The sequence below is a fragment of the Pempheris klunzingeri genome, chromosome 1, assembly GCF_042242105.1.
Source record: "Pempheris klunzingeri isolate RE-2024b chromosome 1, fPemKlu1.hap1, whole genome shotgun sequence".
Taxonomy (NCBI): domain Eukaryota; kingdom Metazoa; phylum Chordata; class Actinopteri; order Acropomatiformes; family Pempheridae; genus Pempheris; species Pempheris klunzingeri.
Window position 1 is genome coordinate 10,446,438 of NC_092012.1, and position 13,942 is coordinate 10,460,379.

Below are 13,942 nucleotides of genomic sequence, written 5' to 3' on the forward strand. Positions count from 1 at the left end.
CAAGGGCGCAGTAAAATAAATGATCTAAGTGGCCAAAATGATCAGAATCCTAACACAATGAGAAATAAGAGGGAAATACTGAGAAAAAGAGATGTTAAAGCTGTTAAATTAATTTTGTTGTTTATCATACAACTGATTGAGACCATTAAGATGTGAGTAATATGTAAACGTAAATGACATCATGTTGTGGTGTGGTCCTTGTTAGTGAAAGGGCCTTTTCTCATCTCCAGGCTTTTTCCATAGCCAGCTGGCATAAATGTTTTGCATTGTGACTGAATAACCAGCTCAGTCTTCGTGCATTATTCACTTTACCTTCAGAGTACCAGTAAGAAGGTGTACCTTCTTACAATGTTAACAAAAAAAGCGAGGGAAATCTCAGACAGGCACAGGCTGTACACTTCCACACATTCCTGAAAAGAGGTCTAATCATGTAGAGATGAGTGAAAACACCTGTGTGTGTGGACCAGGAGTGCAAAGTCCTTTAACAAGTCAGAAGATGGTGAGTTTAAGTGTTGTCTAGAGTGACAGAATTCCAAGGGAATAAACTTATATCATCAATCTCTGGTGCATCATGTTATTTTAGCACAGCTGCAAGACCCAAACAATAGCTTGATCTTATACATCAGTGGTTCATTTATTTATAGCTAATTTGCAGTCTTTCACCATCTACAATGGCTTTCCTGTGTTGAACTGTTCATGATTTTTAAACTGTTCAATCAATACATTTATAGTTTGAGCTGCAGTAGCATCTCTTGAGTGTTCTTTGTTTTGTTTTTTTTGTTGAAGTTTGAATTACACTGGTGCACGTGCTGCCTTAAGTTTGTCTAATTTGCACGATTGCTGTAGAGTGTAGACACCAGGGAGACTAAATGCTAAGTGGATCAATGCTATAGAAAAAAAAAACCTTCCACTAAAACTTTTGTACTGCTATGGAGTCCTTCCAGCAAGTGTTCTTAACATTGTAAGACTCTACCCTCCAGGGAATCAGATGAAATCTGGTGTTTTTCTTCCCTTGGTTCCTTAATAGGTCTCTTGGGCCCTCCAACCAATATGTGGCAAAAGGGAAAATAAAAACATTGATAATTTGTAAGTTATGCATAATGGGGGAATAAGACACACCCTTCTTAATGCTGTTGCCTTTTCCATTTATCCCCAAGACATTTTAGAGCTCATTTTGTTTTTCCCAAGCAAGGAGCTTTCCTTCTGCTACAGCCACATGCACTTGTTCTTTAGCTGGAAAAGGACAGTAACATAATTGATAAAGAATCTGCTTCCTGCTATTAAACTGACAGTCATCCCATTTAGGGTATTTTTTAAGCCTCTCGGATGCTGACTTATACTTGGAGAGGTCCTGAAACAGCATGGCAGAGAAATGCACTGTTGCTTAAAAGAATGCCAAATAAAATGTATTTATGCACTACCATCAGTATACACACAAAAATAGGCAATTCCACTTTCAAAGACCACTTTCAACATATTATCATAAAACCAAAAAAAACAGTGTAAGCACAGTTGAGCAGATGAGAGAGTTCTGTTAATTGGCATCATCTTGCTCATTGGACATATTTACCTGAGCCGTGGATATGTGTATGTACTGTGGGAGTTTTTCATATCCAACCATACTGTAGTTCATTTTGTTCTACTGTAACATCTTCTATCTGAACTATATCCACACCTGTATTTACAGTAAAAACTTAGACTTATTTCCTTTAAAAAGTGTGGTTTAAATTGTCACAGCTTCAGAATCTGCAACTCACCCCATGAAATTAATTTTTAATGGGTTTTATATTGCATGTTACCAACACTGGTCTTACAGTTTTGAAAGTATATAGAGACAGGAATTAACTCACCCAAATAACTTCAGGTCCCTGCTGTGTATGTTTAATCAAAACCTGGAAATGCTCCAATAACTGACGGAAAAATTCCAAATTAGGTCCTGATCAGGGTGATTTAGGAGCTCGGCTTATCATGTGGAATTCACACAATCACTGCAGGGAACTAGTCGGCATATGAGTAACAGTTACAGTTTGACTCTGCATTATTCATTTTTCATGAGGATGTTAGAGTGAACGAAGCAATCTTTTCGTAAATTTCTACACTTTTATCATTGCAGCATAGTGGGACTATTACAGTCAATTGCCAGACATAACCTTGGGTAATTGTTACATCCCCATAGAATGAGGAAGGTTTGTGGCAAGTTTAACTCGTCTTTGCTTTAACCACTTGTATGAGAACTGACTTGTATCTTTGCCATAACCGCTTATATGAGATTAAGCAACAAAATGACCAACAAAGGAGCTTTTGAACGGTAATTTACTGACATAACATTGGATATATGTCAGTTTATAGCTAAATAAGCAATGTACAGTGCTACGTTTTTACAGCTTCAAAATAGGATTTCAGTATACCAAGACGAACATATCAAACCCTCCTGAATCACTTTCCTCCAGAAAGACTGTTTGTCATGCCTGGCTCCTGAGGTCTAAGACCTGGCCTGTCCCTCATCACTCAGTACCCATAAGGCCAGAGAAGCATTGTCCTGGTCTTACTACAATGTGATCTACCTTCAATAGACAAAGGATTCCAGCTGGGCTTATTCCTCCGTTCTTTCAACCTCCTCCCAGTGACAGATGGGACCAAAACTAGAAAAAAATCCTTGAAGACAAAGAAATTAGTGCCTTTTATATGGATCCAGAGCAGCTAGACACCAGGGATGTTTGGCAGGGGTGGGAGAGTAGTTGCAGCCTTTCAGTATCATTTTACCCCTCATTGTTGCAAAAAAATTACACTATAGTAGAGGAGCCATACAAAGCTCCAGTATAATAGAAACCTGCCTGACACATTGTTTGCATTGTTTTACTGAACACAAGAGTTGTACACCTCAATATAAATAGGGAAATGTACACAGTGATACACATATGCTCATGTATACGCATTCTCTTTCTATTATTACTAAACATACATACATACATACATACACGCACACACACACACACACACACACACACACACACACACACACACACACACACACACATACACACTCACACACCTCTGTGAGCTGGTGATAACTGCTTAGCAGTGTATGCTCCAACAATTGTCAGACTGCCAGGGCAGAGAGAGCCAGGAAAGGAAGAAGGGGAGGGTAAAGGAGCAAGCTATGAGTGGCACCACAGAGTGGGTACAAGGAGAATTAGACAGGTGCCATGGGGAGAGGTTGGCAGAATGAGGAAAAGGTAGATGTTGGTAAAAAGGTGGCAGGACAGATAACAGCAGAATTGTGGAAGAGGGAGAGATGGAAAAGACTTCAAGATTTCAGCAAATGACAAGACCTACACAGAAGACTGGAGAGAGCTGGGGAAGTGGAAGGACAAAGGCAGAGAAGAGGGAGGTGGGGGGGGCACGCAGCCAAAGAAAGGATATGAAAAAAAGGGGAGAGGAAAAAATAGCAGACAAAGTGTGAAAAGGGAAAGAGAACAAAACAAACCATAGAGGGTGAATGATAATGTGTTGTGCAGGCACCTCCACCTCCACTGGATGCAACACTCCCACTCCTTTCATGGTCTGCAGTCTGTCATCAACACCCATCTCCAAGGACAGCACAGCCAGGGCCCCGTCAGGGGATGTGCAATAAAAAGCATGCACGACATAGGTGAGTAGAGCTGTTCTCTTGTCTTAATTTTACTTAATTTGCCATAACACTTCACCTCATCTCACATTATGTTAAAGGAAGAGAGAAGGAGTGAGAGAGCAAAGGATGTGATAAGTCAAAGTGGGAGGTAGTGAGAATGAGATGGTGTGGGATTGAAAGGAGGAAGATAAACTGTTAATGGCCTACAGTCAGAAGTCCACCAGCACCACCATGTGGCTGAAACATCCGGGCAATGTTTCACAGTATAGAGGTTGTTGTTTTTTTGTTTTTGTTTTTTTTTCCATCTCCTACACACTTAACAAATCATTGAGAACATCACATTTTCACCTGTGAGCATTTTATCACTCTCTCATCGTTGAGTTTCTTTAAAACATAGACACATACGGTAAGGGCAGAAGGTTTTTAAGCAAGTGCACAACAACACACCTGCACACAGGTTGTGCATGTCCACAAAGACACATTGATGCCCAAGGGTTTGGCGTTTCAAAAGGACCAAGAGAAGCTCATCCATGCTTTTACCTCCAGTATGGGGGGTTACTGTAATGGTCTTTTAAGTGGTCTTCCTAAAAAGACCATTAAACAACTGCAGTTCATTCAGAATGCTGCTGCTGGAGTTTTATCCAGGACCAAAAGAACACAGCACATTACTCCAGTTCCAAAATCTTTACAATTGCCTCAAGTTAGTTAAAGAATAGATTATAAAGTGCAGCTACCCGTCTATAAATCACTGAATGGTTTAGGTTTAGAACTGAGCTCTTAGATCCACGGTCAGCTAGTACACCACAGAGTCCCAGTTGAACATGGGGAAGCAGCAATTAGCCGTTATGCTGCGAGCAACTTGAGCAAACTGCTAGGAGACCTTAGTTGTGCCGAAATTTAGCAATTTTCAAATTTAATTTAAAAACAAGCCAATTTTCATTGAGCTCTAGAATTTGTACTTTATTCCTGCAGTACTTTAATTCTGGAAATAGGCCTAATTTCTTTCTTTCAGAAGAGATTAAAAACACAGTTGAGGGTCCTGCAACTATATTTTTAGTTTATTTTATGTTCTCTGTTAAGTTACTTTATGCACTTTGTACTTCCATAATATGTGTATGCATGATCCTTTATGCTATATGTATGTAAAGCACACTGAATTGTCCCTGTTAATATAATATAATATAATATAATATAATATAATTCACATGCATGTTTCAGCTTTGGACCGGGTCCTATCTGGGTCACTACGGTGTATGCTGTTCTGCTGTATCCCCATTCGTCCATGTCAGCAACTGACCTGCTTTTCCTCCCTCCTTCCCTTTTCCTTCTCTGCTGTGTAAAACCATTTAGCTTTGGATGAGACAACCATTCAGTTTGTCGAAAAGAGACTGTTGCCCAAGTTTAAAATCAATCACATCGACCTTTACAAAAGTCCATTTCTAATGTGCTACTGTGATGCTACACTCACTTTGTCTGTAAAGCAAAATTCTCTGATCATCACTACCTTAAAATACTAGTAGAAAACATATGCGCTACCTAGAAATGTTTTAGATGAGCTTTTAGAAAATTAGCACACGGTATAGAAGCAATTCAGTGTCTGGATTTAACCTGGGAGGAGAAGCAGGCGATCACATGGTGACTTTTATTCAGCAAACGTATAGTGCATCTAGTGCAGCAAGACAAAAGACAGCTGAATGAGACTAACGTCATCATTTGTAGGTTGTCCAAGCTGCTATGTTGCCACTTCTTGTCTATTCATCAGTGGATTGTAGATAGATTTAGTCCATAAATCTCTTTTAAGAACTAGTGGTAACGTCAGATAACATCACCACCTGAGCCATAAGGTTACTGAATGCAAGATGTTTCTAAACATTAGTGCAGCAGGTCAAGCGCTAAATCAACTTCTGTAAAAGAGATATTTTGGGAAGAGCAGGATAGTGTTTTACTAATCAGGAGGTCGGTTACAGTGTGTGATTCCGTAGATGCATGCAGGCCGTTGGATAACACTTTGCATTTTCCCATATTCTTTCACATTATTTTTATTCATTGACGTTCTGTGTCAGAAGCAAAACAAAGAGGGGAGCTCAGCATGTAACTCAAGTCAATGAATAATTTATCAAACGTTACATAGCATAAGCAAACTAGGAAACATTTTGTTGGTAATCAGTAGTGAAGGGTGGGTGTTGGGTGCTATGAAACCCTTCCAAGACAGAGAAAGCACAAAATGAGGCCATTTTGGAAACACCCAGTTTATAAAAGCCCCAAGCAGGTGATACCAATTCCTCAATGAGGTGGGAGGAGCCTGACAACGAGGCGCAGCCTGAGAGAATAAAGCAGAGGCAGTTGACATCAGTCAGACCGCCCATGGCCGTCACAAGTGCTATGTAATACGTTTTGTCAGAGGTCTGGTTTTCAAAGGTTATTTTTTATTCACTTTGTGTCTCATTTCATCGTACAAAAAATGTTGTCACCAAATATATTCTGTCATAGTTTTTCCAACATGCAGCTGCATTTTCCTGCGAAGCTCTGCAAAAGCAAAGTCACAACAAAACCTGAAACAACATGATGGGTAGATAGTAGGTCATGTTCAGCGTAAGAGTCGAGCAAGTCTCAAAGACTTAGCAGAGACAGAAATTAAACAGATGACTATACAATACACAAAACACCTGCTTCAGAAATGTTAAAAGCTCTCTGTAGTTGAACAAGAACCATCTGCAGAGTAGAAGACGATGATCCTGACAGATTATCACATAATCTGGAGTACAGGATGTTAATGGGACGTGTAGCCTTTCTCAGATGGAGCCACTGAAGGATGTGAGGCAAAAGTTGTGACAACTAGCCTGAACTGCATCTCTCATAAGTCTGCCTACACACGCACACAAACACACACACACACACACACACACACACACACACACACACACACACACACATTTCTCATCATATATTTCTTATTCCTCACCTCACCCAAGGGTTTTTGAGGGAAAAGATAAATCTATGGGAACAACTCAATCACATTACCTTATGTAAATACCCACATCACCCACCCCTCTCTCTCTCTCTCTTGACCACTGCGTTAGCTCCCAGCCCTATGGCTCCTCTGGCACACAAATGCACACGGGGCAAATTAACATTTGCTCTTATAGTCTGCAAATGGCAGCTCGTGCCTGCCATAGAAATGAGAGACTGGCCCATGCAGGAGAGGGAATGAGAAAATATTTGAGCGGGGAGCGATTAATAATTCGTCAGGCAGAGCAGTAACATTTGCTTTTAGAGGCAGTGGATCGACAGAATGGGCTTCTTCAAGAGCTTTTGAATGAAAGCTTGCTTTTTTATTGGCAACTTCATCTTCCTCTTTGCATTAGGAGGCACTCTGTACGTTTTATTGCCCTGGCATTAGAATTAGACGCAATAAGTACAACTCTTTTTTTTACCATACATTGAGAGCTTTTCATTTTTGAAGTCATGTTTCTCAAAAATATGGAAGGGAAAATCCAGACAAAGCTGTTAAACAGAAGAGGCACGCAGCCTGGAAAGTATCTCTAGCAATAACCAGCCCTTTACAACAGACAGAATATTTGTCCCAATTACAATAAGAGCAAAAAGACTTCTTAATGCTATGCTTCATTATGCAAACATAGCTGTTAGCCCACACTACTAAAAGACTTTGAATGCATATAATTATTTGACATTTTCAGCTGTGTAAATGTAAAAGTATGGAGACACTGATTGATTACCTCATAGCAGAAACGCAATAAACGATTTGCAGGGTGAAGGGGTAAATTTATGTCCGGAGTTTTTCTACAATGTGGCTCCAACATTTACCAGTCCATTAAGGCTGTGATCACTCAAAGGGCTAAATGGGAGAGAGTTATTGTAGACGGGAGATGGGGCACAACCTCCTGCTGAAACTCCACAGGCACCACAAGAGGAGCACCTTCCCCATTTGCTACCCAAGATGTTTGACTCAAGGCGAAGATTGGTGCAGATGGCTTTTCTCTGCTCTGCTGTAGTTTGATCCTGGTGTGGAAATATGCTGTCTTTTTGTAAACGCTTGAACAAAACATTTAAAAGGAAAAAAAGGCACATCTGTAGGTTACACTTTCAAACAAACAACGTCTTTCTTTAAGTGCTTCAGTGAAAGCTCATTTCAAACTGAGGAATTTTCAGAGAAGAGGCCCAGTAGATCGATATGTTATGCAGTTTGAATGCTTTCTTTCCTACAAGTGAAATATTTCAAGGTCTACAAATACTTTGCATTCAGTTCAACGACTTCATACAGTATGTTCCTTGCTTTTTCATTTTAAAAATTTAAAGCTGAATATATGTTTCATTAACATCTGCTATATGGTACAACTTTCTCAAAGCCTCAGGACTGGTTATTACCCTGAGGCATCTCAAACACATGGCCAAACACCTTGGAGGAAGATGCTCATTTGGCCATCTTTTGCAACAGTGTGAGATGAGAAACGAACCCACTGTGTTTTTGATGAAGTCAGAATTTACTTTTGGTATTTCATTCTGTAATGGCATGTCAAGATTAACAATACAGAACTCTCTCATATTCTGAGCTATGGTAACATGTAACAGATATTTGTTTAATACACTGCTTGTGCTCTCGTACTTGATATAGAAACTAAAGCCATTCACTTCTCCTCCACTTTGAGACTGGTGACCACTCGAATCCTATATTGTACATCAGCTGATGATCCATCATTTGCAATTTGTGAAGGTTTTTACTACATCTACATGTATAAGAAAATATGCAATTTGAAAGGAAAGCACTGAATGTAGACTGTAGACATCTGTGTCACTGCTTAATTATTGTGGAAAACTGATTGAGCTCACCAATGACAAACACTAAAAACTTTTGTGGCAAATTTAATTATACTGGCCTACCTTTGGTTTCAGACATCAGCTTTTTTTTGTCAGTTTAACATATCAAATAAATGTAATGATTTACTGGCAAGTTTCTATAACTACTGTATTAGGGCTAGGCACTAGACCAGGAAGGACCCAAATGCAAGACACTGGACGCTCTTAGACAGATGAACACTTTAATCAGGACTGGCAGGCAAACAATACTTACAGACTTGGGTAATGACGAAATACGTAGCAAGATACAAAGAATTCTTATGGCTTGACGAGATAGTTGGCAACTTGAACGCATGACAGGACAAGACAATCTGGCACAGGACACAGGGAGACGCAGACAATTTATACACCAGGTAATGGGGAACAGGTGGAAACAATCCGGGCGGGGCAGACAAACACACAGGCGGGAAACACACAAGGGCAGGAAGTCAACGGCCTTAAACGAGAGGAGAGTTTAGTTTTCACAATAAAACAGGAAGTGAGAGACGAGACTAAATGCAAGTGAACACAGACAACTTAACAAACACGACGAGACATAACAGTACCCCCCCTTTTAGGGCCGGCTCCTGACGGCCCAGGGGTGTCAGGGTGGCTTCTAAAAAAGTCCTCAATGAGGTTCTGGTCCATGATGCGACTGGCTGGGACCCAGCCTCCGGACCGTAGCCCTCCCAGTCCACGCGGAACTGGCGTCCCCAACCCCTCAATCGAACAGCCAGCAGTTTCCTGACTGTGTACACAGGACCCCCGTCAATCATCCGGGGCAGTGGAGGCGGTTTGGAAGGTGGTACCAATGGGCTTTCTTTGACCGGTTTTAACTTGCTGACATGGAATGTGGGATGTACTTTGAGGGACCTAGGTAGGCGTAAGCGGACAGAGACAGGGTTAATGATCTTTTCTACAGCAAAGGGTCCTACATACCTCGGCGCGAGCTTCCAGGTATGAACATGGAGAGGAAGGTCCTTGGTAGCAAGCCAAACTCTCTGTCCAGGGTGATAAGGCTGGCGATCCGCCGTTGTCTTCATCCTGTCTTTGTTCCGGAGTAGAACCTGGCGAGCCGCAGCCCAGATCCGCCGGCAGCGTCTCACCATAGCTTGAGCTGACGGGACTGTGATCTCCCCCTCGCTGGCCTGGAACAGTGGTGGCTGATAACCGTAAGCGCATTGAAAAGGTGAAAACCCAGTAGCAGTGGTGGGGAGGGTGTTGTGTGCATATTCTACCCAGGTTAGATGGTCACTCCAGGTACTCTGGTTCTGGGAAACCAGACAGCGCAAACAAGTCTCCAATTCCTGGTTTAAACGTTCTGTTTGACCGTTTGACTGGGGATGGTACCCAGATGACAGGCTGTCCGTGGCCCCCAGTAAGTGGCAAAACTCCTTCCAGAAGCCAGCCACGAACTGAGGTCCCCGGTCAGATACAATGTCAGAAGGTAGTCCGTGAATTCTAAAAATGTTTTTCATCATAATTTCTGCCGTCTGTTTGGCCGACGGCAGCTTGGGCAGGGCAATAAAGTGGGCCATTTTGGAAAAACGATCCACAACTGTTAAAACTGTATTGTTACCTTGAGACGAAGGTAATTCAGTGACGAAGTTGACTGAGATGTGCGACCAAGGGCGTTGAGGAACCAGTAGTGGGTGCAGCAGGCCCATCTGTGCCTGCTTAGAAGTCTTGTTAGTTGCACAAACTACACAGGCCGACACATACTCTGCAACATCTTGGGCTAAGGTAGGTCACCAGAAGCGCTGCTTAACCACAAAGGCTGTGCGCTTGGCTCCTGGGTGACATGTGAGCAGCGACGTATGAGCCCAGTGTATTACCCGCGAACGTAGCTCTTCCGGAACAAACAACCTATTCTCCGGACATCCGCTTGGTACTGGGCCATTGCTATTAGCCTGCTGCACATTCGTTTCTATTTGCCAGGACACCGCTCCTACCACACGGTTGAGTGGTAGGATGGGTCAAACAATCAAGACAGCACATCCGGCTTGGTGTTCTGCGAACCGGGTCTATAGGACAAAGTAAACCTGAACCGGCTGAAAAACAAGGCCCACCTGGCTTGGCGTGAATTGAGTCTCCTAGCACCCTTGATGTATTCGAGGTTCTTGTGGTCAGTCCAGATCAGGAAAGGCTCCACTCCTCCAATGCTGTCTTGACCGCCAGTAGTTTTCGGTTGCCCACGTCGTAATTCCGTTCCGCCTGAGACAGCTTCCGGGACAGATAGGCGCAGGGATGAACTCTGCCGTCCGTAGCCGACCGCTGTGATAACACCGCCCCAATCCCTTCATTAGAGGCATCCACCTCCACTACAAACTGTCGCTGTGGGTCAGGGACAGTGAGGACAGGTGCTGTGGTAAAAGAGTTCTTTAGTCGGTTGAAGGCCTCTGCCTGTGGGTTCCACTGAAAAGAGAGCTTGGAAGACGTAAGGGCATGGAGGGGAGCAGCAACCGAACTAAAGTTCCTGATGAATTTGCGATAGAAGTTCGCAAACCCAAGAAATTGTTGTACCTTTTTTCTAGATGTTGGAGTAGGCCAATTGGCCACCGCACTCACCTTCTCTGGGTCCATGCTAATCCGATTAGCGGAAATTACATACCCAAAAAAGGAGACAGTGGCTACGTGGAAGTTACATTTAGAAAATCCCTCAAGACCTCATTGACGAAGGACTGGAATACCGCCAGCACATTTGTGAGTCCGAACGGCATCACCAGGTATTCATAATGTCCTGTTGGGGTGTTATACTCCGTTTTCCACTCATCCCCCTCCCGTATCCTTATCAGGTGATAGGCATTTCTAAGGTCCAATTTAGTGAACATTTTGGCCTGTTGTAACAGTTCGAATGCAGAGGATATCAAGGGGAGGGGGTACCGGTTCTTGACTATAATGTTATTAAGTGGGCTATAGTCAATGTATGGCCTAAGGGAGCCATCCTTCTTCCCTACGAAGAAAAAACCTGCTCCAGCAGGGGAGGAGGAAGGCCGAATAATCCCAGCCTTCAGGGATGAGGAAATGTAGTCTTCCATGGCCTTTCTCTCTGGCCCAGAAATAGAGTACAATCTCCCCTTGGGGATGGTCGCACCAGGCAACAAATCAATGGCGCAATCAAAAGTTCTGTGGGGAGGCAAAGATGTGGCCCGTGTCCTGCTAAAAACCTCTTTTAGGTCCCTGTAGCACTCAGGAACCCTAGAGAGGTCGGGGTAATCAGATGCATCCAGATCTGCCTCTGATTGAGGGTTCCTGAAAGCATGGACAAAATTAATGTGACAACCATTACACTGCTCCCCCGAGCCCTTGACTCGTCCTGACCTCCAGTCAATTTGGGGGTTGTGTTTCTGCAGCCATGGTTAGCCAAGAACCAGGGGGTGCTGAGCAGAGTTAAACAAATGAAAGTGTGAGTTCTGTGTGTTCGGGGTCTATGGTCACTTGAACAGGTTCAGTTTGGTGCGTGACTCGACAAATTAGTCGTCCATCCAAGGCTTGGGCATTGACCGGTTGGGCCAGAGGAATAGTTTTTACCCGGAGCTCTTTGGCCAAGGCCCAATCCATCAGGCTCTCATCTGCCCCAGAGTCAATAAGCCCTCTTCCAAGGGCTACCTTGAGCAGCTGTCGAGGAGAATAGTCATTTTCCATATGGCTCACCAGTGACCTCCTCATTCCTGGTGAGCCTGGACTTTTACCGGGCAGGACGTCACAAGGTCACCCTGTTGCCCACAGTAAAAACAGGCCCCCTCTGTGCGTCTGCGTTGTCTCTCACCAGGATCTAACTTGGTTCTACCCAGCTGCATGGGCTCCTCCCCACTTCCTGGCAAAACCATCCTCCTGGAAGGCTGTAGGAGTTCTGGTCCCTGGGACCCTAGAGGAGAGCCCCGGGTAGCCGGTAGGTCGGCTGGAAGCCCGGCATCGCTCTCCCGCCCAGTCCCTTAATCGAGTGTCCACTCGGGCGGCCATGTCAATAAGGTCCTCTAGCCCGGTGGGGAGCTCAAAAGGAGCCAGTTGGTCCTTTATCGGCTCAATGAGTCCATTAAAAAAGGCATCAATCAGCGCAGGTTCATTCCAACCACTGTCTGCCGCCAGTGTGCGGAACTTGATGGCATAGTCCTGAGCCGAAGAAGTGCACGGGGCGCCTCTCTGGCGGGAGAGGTGTGGTCGAAAATGTGGCATAATGTGTCCTGAAACTGTTTGACATCTTGGCATATGGGAGCCTGACGAGACCACTCCGCAGTGGCCCAGGCTGCAGCTCTCCCTGCCAGATGAGACACCATAAAATCTACTTTGGCCTGGTCTGAGGTGTACATGGTAGAATTCAGTTTAAAGTGCAAGTCGCACTGAACGATGAACGTCCGGCAATCCCCGGAATCTCCGGAGAATCTCTCAGGAGAGGCGAGACAGGGAGCCGGCATGGGAGCAGATGGGACTGGAGCAGCGGCAGGCAGTGGAACCATGGATGGCGGTGTAGCTGGGGAAGCTGAGGCACTTTCCAAGTGTGTTAGGACCTGGTGGTTAGGACCTGGACCTGGTGTTAGACAGATGAACACTTTAATCAGGACTAGCAGGCAAACAATACTTACAGACTTGGGTAATGACGAAATACGTAGCAAGATACAAAGAATTCTTATGGCTTGACAAGATAGTTGGCAACTTGAACGCATGACAGGACAAGACAATCTGGCACAGGACACAGGGAGACGCAGACAATTTATACACCAGGTAATGGGGAACAGGTGGAAACAATCCGGGCGGGGCAGACAAACACACAGGCGGGAAACACACAAGGGCAGGAAGTCAACAGCCTGAAACGAGAGGAGAGTTTAGTTTTCACAATAAAACAGGAAGTGAGAGACGAGACTATACGCAAGTGAACACAGACAACTTAACAAACACGAGGAGACATAACATACTGCTTAGGTAAGTCAGTATCTTTAAAAGAAGGACATCTCTTTTCTTTGCCGATTTTCAGGGTCAGGTGTGAATCATCGGCGACAGAAACTCACCTTGGTGAGAATACGCACATTCTGAAATGTATTAACTTAAAAAGAATTATAAAAACATCTTCCTGCATTTTTTGCACATAAACACAATTTAATGTCTCTGTAAATCTGTGATAAGAATTTCAGCTTACCAAGGACTAAACACAGACTGTGTCTATGCAATCATGCTAGATGACTTAAGATCTGAATGTCTTTAATGCTGAAAATCTAAAGGATACAATTGCAACAGTTTTTACTGTTGTTGAAGGGTGTCAGGATGAACAGTGTTGACTTGACAATGTACTGGTATCAGAAGTGACAGTAGCAGTAATAGAGGTAGTCATGGTACCAATTAAACCTTTCGATTCTGACAGGGCAGGAGGTGTGTGAGGGGAAGTAGGCTTGTGAGTTAATGAGAGTACCTGAGTGGAGAGATGGGTGAATGAAAGTAAGATATGATACAAGTTCAAGTCTT